This window comes from Ranitomeya imitator, chromosome 1 (assembly GCF_032444005.1).
Source record: "Ranitomeya imitator isolate aRanImi1 chromosome 1, aRanImi1.pri, whole genome shotgun sequence".
NCBI lineage: Eukaryota > Metazoa > Chordata > Amphibia > Anura > Dendrobatidae > Ranitomeya > Ranitomeya imitator.
In genome coordinates, this window is record NC_091282.1 from 562,892,638 (window position 1) to 562,900,348 (window position 7,711).

General features: G+C 52.0%; 1 long non-coding RNA gene across 2 annotated transcripts; it reads left to right on the plus strand.

Annotated features, from left to right (window-relative positions):
- The first annotated feature begins 641 nt into the window (after positions 1 to 641).
- Positions 642 to 4,717, plus strand: LOC138657933 (uncharacterized). Of its 2 annotated transcripts, XR_011317260.1 has the most exons (4): positions 642 to 720; positions 3,080 to 3,127; positions 4,252 to 4,311; positions 4,423 to 4,717. It is a non-coding gene; the product is annotated as an uncharacterized lncRNA (long non-coding RNA). The 2 variants fall into 2 exon arrangements; XR_011317261.1 differs by lacking the exons at positions 642 to 720; positions 3,080 to 3,127 and adding an exon at positions 3,871 to 3,944.
- The last annotated feature ends 2,994 nt before the right edge of the window (positions 4,718 to 7,711 follow it).

Below are 7,711 nucleotides of genomic sequence, written 5' to 3' on the forward strand. Positions count from 1 at the left end.
TGTCGAGCGAGACCTTCTCCTTCAATGCAACAGAGGCGGCGGAAATCCTTTCCAAAGTTACCGCGCCCAGCGACTTTCTTCAGATTCCTGCTAAAGAACTCAAGAATCGCGATTTGGAACGCGAGTCTAGAAGAGCAGTTAACTTAGAATTGCACATTATTACAATAGCTGAATACCTCCGTGTCCAGAGAATCCCACGGGGATTGCGGGTCCCCTTACAACCGACCTTCTTCAGGGAGGATAAAGATTACTGCACGAAGTTTGAACACATTTTAAACAAATGTTCAGCAGACCTTATGACCTTAACCCTGTCCTACCTTCAAAAGAACCTGGAGACGGTGAATGCCCAAATCAACGCGATCGAGAGCCAGCTGACCAGTACCCTACCTCAAGAAGAATTCCAGGAACTCAAGTCAAAGAATCAGGAATTATTTCGATTACACAGAGTAGAGTTGGAAAAGAGGAAAAGATCCAAATTTCTGAGAGACACCGAGGACTACTTACAGAACCGGGTCTACCAATGGCGAGATACTCGGCATTCCACCAGGCGTCACAGCTCGCTAAGCTCTTCTGGTTCCATCGACAGCAGGCCCGGCACCTCAAATTCTTCTTCCTCCCATTCTTTTTTAGGGAACAACCGCGGCCGTTCAAAGGGAAAACGAGGCGGGGGGGGCCAATGCCGCCGGGGAACCCCGAAATCAGATGGCGACACGCTCACAGGTAAGGACCTCCCGCTGGTAGTCAACATCTCTTCCAAGAACCTGGACACATATCAACTGGCTGTACTCCAGAAGGGTTTATCCTTTTGCCCTATGTATAAGTTCAATTCTTTTGAACTCAACATGGACCTGCAGAGGTTCTATCGCAACATCAGATTGCGTGTACACTTCTCGGAACAACCTGCCGTACTGAATTCCTCCAGGCAGGATAAGACTCTACTTGAACTCCAGGATTTGGGGTTACGGACTCCTAGCTCCTACATGCCACCACGATCCAACCCACCAGTGGAAACTTTCGTTTCCCTTGTCGAGAGGGACATCCACACATTGACTAGGGAGATGGACCGGGGGAGGTTCCAGTTCCATTCCAATCTCACACATGCCGAGAGACTCTCATTGGATCAACTTTCATCGGATAAATCCTTAATTATCAAACCAGCAGATAAGGGCGGGGCAACGGTGATTATGGATAGGTCTGACTATCTTGAGGAGGTGTTTAGACAACTGGGGGACACCACAGTATACAAAATAATACCACATAACCCTCTGAACCTACTGATCAAAAAAATCGCACCCGTCGTAGACTTCCACTTCCAAGCAGGCACCATTGACAAAAAAATGAGAGATTTTCTCATTAAAAAGGATCCTATTACCCCTATATTTTATATCCTGCCTAAAATACACAAAAGACTAGTCAAACCACCTGGCCGGCCTATTGTGTCCCTAACCGACTCGGTTCTGTCACCTTTATCCATGGTATTGGAAAAAATTCTCACACCACTAGTTAAAACTACCCGCTCTTTCTTATTGGATACTAATGATTTCATTCAGGTCATTAAGTCTTTGGGCCCCATATCCCCTTCTTCCCTCTTGATAACCTGGGATGTCAACAGCCTCTATACATCGATAGTCCACGAGAAAGGCTTAGCAGCTACCGATAGACTCCTACATGATAACAAAGTAGACATCAAAATCCGTCATCTCTGTGCCGACCTATTGGGCCTGGTACTCAAAGAAAATTATTTCTTGTTCCAGGACACCTTTTATGCCCAACAGCAAGGCACCGCGATGGGCGCGAACGTAGCGCCCCCTTACGCCATAGCGTACATGGCGATTTTTGAACAAGATTTTGTGTACAATCATCCTCTATTTATGAGTCACTGCAAGGTTTGGCGGAGATATATCGATGATATATTCTGCATCTGGGACGGTCCAATTGAATCACTCCTGCCTTTTGATCAACATATCAATGGTATCTGGCCTGAATTAAAATTCTCTTTACAACATGACACACACAGGATTAGCTTTTTGGATACTTTGATTTATAAGGAGAGGGGGGGTCACTTGGCGATCGATTTATACACTAAACCGACAGATCGCAATGGCCTCCTATTCTTCACCAGTTGCCACCCACCCTCCATTAAGAACTCTATTCCAAAATCACAGTTCCATAGGGTCGACAGGATAGTCTCTGATGAGAATTTAAAAAAAACCAGACTCATCGAGATGGAACACAAATTTGCTGATAGGGGGTACCCTCAGGGGATACTGACAGAGGCTAAACGTTACATGTCAATTAGTAAACCCAAGGACAAGCCCAAAAGAATCCCATTCGTCTCGACTTTTCACCCTTTTTCTGGCCTAGTACAGTCGACCATTCGGAGGCACTGGAATATCCTAACTAAAAGTTATCCTGACATTGCGGAGTTCAAATTGCCATTTCTGTCATGTTTCAAGCGAGCTAGGAATCTCAAGGATAGGTTAGTAAAGGCGGATGTTGGTCCAGGTACCCTGATTCCCAAACAGGTTTTTCTTCAAACTCAGAGAAGAGGCACATTCCCTTGCCTAAATTGTCTACAATGCAGTAATGTACAAAAGGGTCCCTCCGTTTTTCACCCACAGACTGGCAAGGCTATTCCCATTAAGGGTTTCTATACCTGCGAGTCGACATTTGTAGTCTATCTTATCAAATGCCCTTGCGGCTTGGCCTATGTGGGGGAAACCACACAAACGGTGAGAGATAGGGTGGCCCAACACAAATCTACGATCCGATGTAATAAGACACACCTCCCCCTTCCATTCCATTTCTCCGCCAAAAATCATAATATCGCTCAACTTCGGTTCCAGGTCCTTGAACAGGTTGACATCCCTAGAAGGGGCCAAAACCGCACCAAAATGCTCCAGAAAAGGGAAGCATATTGGATTTATACCTTGCAGACCCTTGAACCAAAGGGATTAAATAGGGACTATGATGTATCAGCTTTTTTGTAAAGATACTGTGTACGTTTTTATTGTAATTACATTGTATATTGACCTGTTTTTGTCTTGCTTTTAACTGTTTCATGTTCTTTTCTTTTCAGAACCGTTAATTGCACCCCACGCACTGAGCACTGGCCTTTTCTCACATGGTATAGTATTCCCTCACAATGCCATCTCTATATAGAGTATTATCTTTTTCTCTATATAGTGTTCCGATGTGACCACCACTTTATGGACCTGTTTCTCTCTTTGACTCTCTGGTCCACCATGCGTTTTGCCTTCTTATCAACCCCAGCACCCTGCTTACATCCGGTGTCCTGCCTGATATCCTCTGCGCTGCGACCTTGGCTTTATATGGCCTCTTTTCCTCTTGTCTCCATTGATTGTACTTCATTCCTTTGCGCAGGCGCTATCTCTCCCCGGCTCCCCTCCCCGGCCTCTCCCCCTGCTCCACGCATGCGCGGCCCCGCCGGTCATGTGACCTGTTGACGCGGCGCGTCAGCTGACCTTCAGGCAGCGGGCACTTAAACCCGGAAGTGCCTCTGCCGGTCAGCAGTCCCGGGAGTGCGCGTCTCTAGCGGTTCGGCGCCGGTGCCATTGGAGGTCTTAGGTACAGTAGCGCTCTGTCCTTGCTACACTGTCCTATTCACTCTGTCCTCTCCTCCCCTCCCTCTCCTTATCCCCTTGCCTTCTGTCATTTTCTGCTGCCTAGTTACCTCCTTATTGCTTTCCTTGTCCACAGCGCTTGTGCCATTGCGAGCTTCTCGCCTTTCCATAGCGCCCTGCTCCCGCTTCTCCAGGCTCTTTAAGGTAACCGCCGCAGCCCTATTGGGGATCCTTCTGCCTTAAGCCACTCACTCTTTTTATTACACCTTGTACTATATTTTACTCAGGCGCCATATTCTCCCGGACTCTGCCGTTTGTTGGCACCCCTGTGGGCCCACATTTACTCTTCGTGGCATTCAGGTACTTTTAATAAGTAGAGGGGGGCCTTCCTATTTTCTTGAGCTTTATTTTCTTGAGCTTGGTTTTATTTCTTGCCTATCCTGGCCAGGGTCGCTGGTCCACACTACTCTGTGCTATTGCATCCATAGATCTGTTTTCTCTTTACACAGGCTCCTGATGGTCACATACTGGGACTAGTCTTATCATATAGCATGCCCTTTTTAGGCTTCACCACTAGTTCTCCTACACTATTCTCGTCTTATGGCATTTTTGATGTGGTTCTTTATGCTCCTTTTATGTACTCATGGTTTTTGCTTCTGTGTTATAGGCACCTCATCTCGCACTCTAGCCCCCTGGTCCCGCGTATTGGGAGTTCACCTTATTTGCAGTATCCTTTATTTTCAAGTGGGGGTGGTCATTTCTAGGCCCACTTTGTTAATCCTTAGCTGGGACTGGAGGTCATCACCTGCTTATATCCTTCTCCTATACACGTTCACAGTCCATAGATCTCCTGAACAAGGCTCACGACTCACGGAACACCAGGCCGGATCCACCTAGTCCGCCTCAGTCGTTGTTTGTCATTTCTCTATTGATGTATTTGATTTTCTCAAGTATATTATAAATATGCCTATATTGAGACTGTGCATCATGTTACCTATTCTAACAACATTTCTTTGTATTTTGATATATGTATTTCAGTAATCCAATAACTGTTTCTGATGAAGGTCTTTGTAGACCGAAAACGTTTAACAATTAAGCTGGATGCACTAAATAAATGAATTATTCACTTCTGATCATGCAAAAAGTTCGTCTGAGTGCCAAGTATTTATTGCTTTGATTTGACGGGTTGGAAACCTAACTTGTGCACCCCCAAGAAGCCAAGAGTGCCGTGCTTTATATTGCTATAGGCTTAAGGCATGGGCACAAGTGCAGTGCTGGCTAGGATCAAGGCAGGGGGCACAAGTGCTGGCTAGGCATAAGGCAGGGGCACAAGTGCTGGCTAGGCATAAGGCAGGGGCACAAGTGCTGGCTAGGCATAAGGCAGGGGCACAAGTGCTGGCTAGGCTTTAGGCAGGGGCACAAGCACAAACTAAGCATAAGGCAGAGGCACAAGTGCAAGCTAGGCATAAGGCAGGGGCACGTATGCAGGCTAGGCTTAAGGCAGGGGCAAAAGTGATGGCTACACATAAGGCATACGGCTAACTCTTTGCACTCTTTGCATAAAGGGATAGGCACCCTTAGAGGTGAAGAGCTAGCTTTCACCCCTCTACTCTGTACTTTGTTGTACAGTGCGGAGCCACTCCATAACCCCCATGCTCCAAGCGACCAGGCACATCTTGTCTGTCCTCCGTAAATGGGTAATGCCTTCGTCCCCAATTACAGTCGTGCATGTGCATTCAGACGGGACAAGAGCGAAGAGCGTAAAGCCTGCCCTGTGTGCATAACCAACATGAAGCTAAAAACAAAAAAACAATAATGCAAGGGGCTCAAAATTGCTGGCTAGGCATAAGGCAGGGGCAAAAGTGCTGGCGAGGCATAAGGCAGGGGCACAAGTGCTGGCTAGGCATAAGGCAGGGGCACAAGTGCTGGCTAGGCATAAGGCAGGGGCACAAGTGCTGGCTAGGCATAAGGCAGGGGCACAAGTGCTGGCTAGGCATAAGGCAGGGGCACAAGTGCTGGCTAGGCATAAGGCAGGGGCACAAGTGCTGGCTAGGCATAAGGCAGGGGCACAAGTGCTGGCTAGGCATAAGGCAGGGGCACAAGTGCTGGCTAGGCATAAGGCCGGGGCACAAGTGCGGGCTAGGCTTAAGGCCGGGGCACAAGTGCGGGCTAGGCTTAAGGCCGGGGCACAAGTGCGGGCTAGGCTTAAGGCCGGGGCACAAGTGCGGGCTAGGCTTAAGGCCGGGGCACAAGTGCGGGCTAGGCTTAAGGCCGGGGCACAAGTGCGGGCTAGGCTTAAGGCCGGGGCACAAGTGCGGGCTAGGCTTAAGGCCGGGGCACAAGTGCGGGCTAGGCTTAAGGCCGGGGCACAAGTGCGGGCTAGGCTTAAGGCCGGGGCACAAGTGCGGGCTAGGCTTAAGGCCGGGGCACAAGTGCGGGCTAGGCTTAAGGCCGGGGCACAAGTGCGGGCTAGGCTTAAGGCCGGGGCACAAGTGCGGGCTAGGCTTAAGGCCGGGGCACAAGTGCGGGCTAGGCTTAAGGCCGGGGCACAAGTGCGGGCTAGGCTTAAGGCCGGGGCACAAGTGCGGGCTAGGCTTAAGGCCGGGGCAGAAGTGCGGGCTAGGCTTAAGGCCGGGGCAGAAGTGCGGGCTAGGCTTAAGGCCGGGGCACAAGTGCTGGCTAGGCATAAGGCAGGGGCACAATTGCTGGCTAGGCATAAGGCAGGGGCACAAGTGCTGGCTAGGCATAAGGCAGGGGCACAAGTGCTGGCTAGGCATAAGGCAGGGGCACAAGTGCTGGCTAGGCATAAGGCAGGGGCACAAGTGCTGGCTAGGCATAAGGCCGGGGCACAAGTGCGGGCTAGGCTTAAGGCCGGGGCACAAGTGCGGGCTAGGCTTAAGGCCGGGGCACAAGTGCGGGCTAGGCTTAAGGCCGGGGCACAAGTGCGGGCTAGGCTTAAGGCCGGGGCACAAGTGCGGGCTAGGCTTAAGGCCGGGGCACAAGTGCGGGCTAGGCTTAAGGCCGGGGCACAAGTGCGGGCTAGGCTTAAGGCCGGGGCACAAGTGCGGGCTAGGCTTAAGGCCGGGGCACAAGTGCGGGCTAGGCTTAAGGCCGGGGCACAAGTGCGGGCTAGGCTTAAGGCCGGGGCACAAGTGCGGGCTAGGCTTAAGGCCGGGGCACAAGTGCGGGCTAGGCTTAAGGCCGGGGCACAAGTGCGGGCTAGGCTTAAGGCCGGGGCACAAGTGCGGGCTAGGCTTAAGGCCGGGGCACAAGTGCGGGCTAGGCTTAAGGCCGGGGCACAAGTGCGGGCTAGGCTTAAGGCCGGGGCACAAGTGCGGGCTAGGCTTAAGGCCGGGGCACAAGTGCGGGCTAGGCTTAAGGCCGGGGCAGAAGTGCGGGCTAGGCTTAAGGCCGGGGCACAAGTGCGGGCTAGGCTTAAGGCCGGGGCACAAGTGCGGGCTAGGCTTAAGGCCGGGGCACAAGTGCGGGCTAGGCTTAAGGCCGGGGCACAAGTGCGGGCTAGGCTTAAGGCCGGGGCACAAGTGCGGGCTAGGCTTAAGGCCGGGGCACAAGTGCGGGCTAGGCTTAAGGCCGGGGCACAAGTGCGGGCTAGGCTTAAGGCCGGGGCACAAGTGCGGGCTAGGCTTAAGGCCGGGGCACAAGTGCGGGCTAGGCTTAAGGCCGGGGCACAAGTGCTGGCTAGGCATAAGGCAGGGGCACAAGTGCTGGCTAGGCATAAGGCAGGGGCACAAGTGCTGGCTAGGCTTTAGGCAGGGGCACAAGCACAAACTAAGCATAAGGCAGAGGCACAAGTGCAAGCTAGGCATAAGGCAGGGGCACGTATGCAGGCTAGGCTTAAGGCCGGGGCACAAGTGCGGGCTAGGCTTAAGACCGGGGCACAAGTGCGGGCTAGGCTTAAGACCGGGGCACAAGTGCGGGCTAGGCTTAAGGCCGGGGCACAAGTGCGGGCTAGGCTTAAGGCCGGGGCACAAGTGCGGGCTAGGCTTAAGGCCGGGGCACAAGTGCGGGCTAGGCTTAAGGCCGGGGCACAAGTGCGGGCTAGGCTTAAGGCCGGGGCACAAGTGCGGGCTAGGCTTAAGGCCTGGGGCAAAAGTGGGGGCTAGGCT